Source organism: Octopus bimaculoides, chromosome 10 (genome assembly GCF_001194135.2).
Source record: "Octopus bimaculoides isolate UCB-OBI-ISO-001 chromosome 10, ASM119413v2, whole genome shotgun sequence".
NCBI classification, from domain to species: domain Eukaryota; kingdom Metazoa; phylum Mollusca; class Cephalopoda; order Octopoda; family Octopodidae; genus Octopus; species Octopus bimaculoides.
Window position 1 is genome coordinate 26,580,193 of NC_068990.1, and position 3,513 is coordinate 26,583,705.

Sequence of the window (3,513 nt, forward strand, 5' to 3'; positions counted from 1 at the left end):
TTATTTCAGCCTGGATGTGTTTGTAGACAGCTGAAAAGAAAAAAAAAAAAAATGAAATTATTGCATTGTAGTTACGGGTGGGCCTCCTTGTAGTTTGTGGATGGGGCCCCCTTAGTCTCCTGGCAACCAATATTTTTAAACCCAGTCTGCCACTGCATCTAGGGATCTATCTGGTAAAGCCTAATCTATTCCTGTTATTAAAAAATGGTTGTGCTCGCTGTCAGAACTTTTAGAGTGCATTTATAGAGTCTTAAGCTCTATTCTCTGTAAACACATCAGAGATCCTGTTACACCTGTAGTATTCTCATTATTTCCACTTAATACAAACTAACCAACACCTATTTATTTCCCCTCTTTTCGGTGATCGTGCCCAGTCTTCAGACAGTACTGAAAATCTATATTCCTCCCTATTAATATGCAGTTTGGAATTTAACTTGTGGACAAACTCAACTTAAAACTTTCGAACTATTGGTCATAATTCTTACAGAGAAAGCTTCAAGAAAATCAAGCTATTAGCATATAACAGTCTCAAAGATATTCGGTCTTATATCCTCAATAACTGGATTAAGTAGAAGAGAGCTGGGGTGAGGATAAATCCATGGTGAACGGTAATCACAACACTAACCCCACCGATTTTGTATTCAATGTAAATTCTAATTTTGCAAATAGGAAATCTACACAAGTCTTGAATGACTCTGATAATCTATTTATCAATCTTCAGCTCATTAGTACCTTCCCAGACTATGGAATAAAGGAAATTAATATTTTCACCAGATTGACAGAGATTTAGGTGATAATTTGACATTCATTATTAAGCAATTAGACTAATTAGATTGATTTGTTAGTTAAAGCAGACTTATTTTTACAACAGCAGAACTGTTTTGATAACATTTGGATGACATCTTCAAAAGGCAACGAGGATAGTTGAGATACTGTTTAGAGCCCAGACTCTCATCCCTCATTTGTCCGAGTCCTCAAATGTATTGGGAAGTTGCTGTTGTGGCATGTTGCCCTCAAGTCTTTTTGCTTTATTGCAGCTGCATGTCAGGTGCCTGTGGTCTGACATGGAGATCATCATCATCATCATCATCCTCATCCTCATCATCATCATCATCATCATCGTTTAACGTCCGCTTTCCATGCTAGCATGGGTTGGACGATTTGACTGAGGACTGGCGAACTAGATGGCTGCACCAGGCTCCAATCTGATTTGGCAGAGTTTCTACAGCTGGATGCCCTTCCTAACGCCAACCACTCCGAGAGTGTAGTGGGTGCTTTTACGTGCCACCGGCACGAAGGCCAGTCAGGCGGTACTGGCAACGGCCATGCTCAAATGGTGTATTTATGTGTCATCTGCACAGGAGCTAGTCCAGTGGCACTGGCAACGCCCTCGCTGGAATGTTGTTTTCCGCGTACCACCGGCACAAGTGTCAGTAAGGTGACGCTGGTAAGAGGTATAAAATACCTTCATATTACACATTCATCTTTTCCTCTCTCCACAGTTCGATATTTAAGAGATGAGGAATTATGTACATTATTTACATTATTTATGTTATTTACATTTGACGGATATTTGTCCTCATCTTGTTTGTTAACACTACAGGCATATGGCATAGTGGTTAAGAGCGCAGGCTACTAACCTCAAGATTCTAAGTTCGATTCCAGGCAGCAGCCTGAATAATAATAACAACAACAACAACAACAATAATAATAATAATAATAATAATAATAATAATAACATCGAAAAATACCTTAGGAATGAGAACTGAGGTTCGAAATTTCCCCAAGACACCTGTTTAAAGCTGGAGGTTATATCAGACAAAGCATTGTGTCAACAACAAACAAGATGAGGACAAATATCCGTCAAATGTAAATAATGTAAATAATGTATATTTTTCCTTGTTTTGGTCATTAGACTATGGCCATGCTGGAGCTCCACCTTGAATGTTTGTTGAATGAATTAATCCCATTACTTAGTATTTCTTTTAAGCCTTGTACTTATTCTTTTGATTTCTTTTGCAAAACTGCTAAGTCATGGGGATGTAAACACACCAACACTGGTGGAGAACAAACACAGACACAAAGACACAAAGATTTACATGAAGAGCTTCTTTCAGTTTCCATCCACCAAATTCACTCATATTGTTTTGGTTAGACTAAGGCTGTAATAGAAGACACTTGCTTTAGGTGCCATGCAGTGAAACTGAACCCAGAACCATGTGGTTGGAAAACAAACATCTTACCACACAGCCACACCTGATACACATTCCCATTTTATTGCAACCACCAGAAAAACAAGGGACTTATGAAAGGAAAGATTTATTTAACTCAGAATTTATGAATCAAGGGTTAGTTAGAAGTCTGAAAACGAGGACGGACATTTTGGACAAACTTATGAAAATGATTTGGACAGGCCAAAGGTTAATCATCAAAAACTGATTAAAATTACATCAGAGACGATGGCTGTTGGAAACATAGGAGGTGAGTGGTGGCGTTGGGTAATTACTAACGAGTGCAAGCAATCATAACATGACATCTCGTTAGAATGAAATTCCCTCTTTGGATGTCCAAGAAAGGAATTTCGAAGAGAAAAATCATAAAATGGTAAACATGCACCAAGTTATAAGATGGAAATTTATGTTAGATAGCGTGACAAAAATATTTCCCTCTTTCCTCTTCACCTCTCTTTATTAATAACTATCTACCTATCTACCTGTCTGTCTGTCTATCTATCTGTCTGTCTGTCTGTCTATCTATCTGTCTATATGTGTGTGTATATATATATATATATATATATATATATATATATATGTATGTATATATACATGCACACATGTATATTTACATACGCATATATACATATAATATACATATCTACGTATTTATATATACACATACACACATACATATATGTATGCATATAAACATATATCTACACCTGTATCAATATCTATTGCCTATCTACCTACCTTTCTATCTATCTATCTATCTGTCTGTCTGTCTGTGTGTGTGTCTGTCTGTCTGTGTGTCTGTCTGTGTATCTATCTATCTATCTATCTATCTATCTATCTACCTACCTACCTGTCTGTCTATCTATCTATATAATATACGCACACACACACACATACACACACATACATACATGCACACACACACTGACATATATACTAGCATACATAAACACATACATACCCACATAGATACATCTACACACTCACAAATACATATGCTTGCATGTACAAATATAACATTTCAAGCCATGAAATTTATAACTTTCATGTTCGCAATCAAAGTCGTAAATTACATTAATCATTAGTCATTAGTCACTAGCTTTTAGGTTTACATATTTGTTGTTTATTGTTGATTGGTACTTTTTTTGCTGTTTTCTTAAATTTTGGTGCTTGTTTATTAGTCTATTAAAGGTCTTACTTTATGGGTTGATACGATGTGCTTAAAACACTCTGTTTTATGATGTACTTCACAAATATTTACATGTGGATACATACATATATA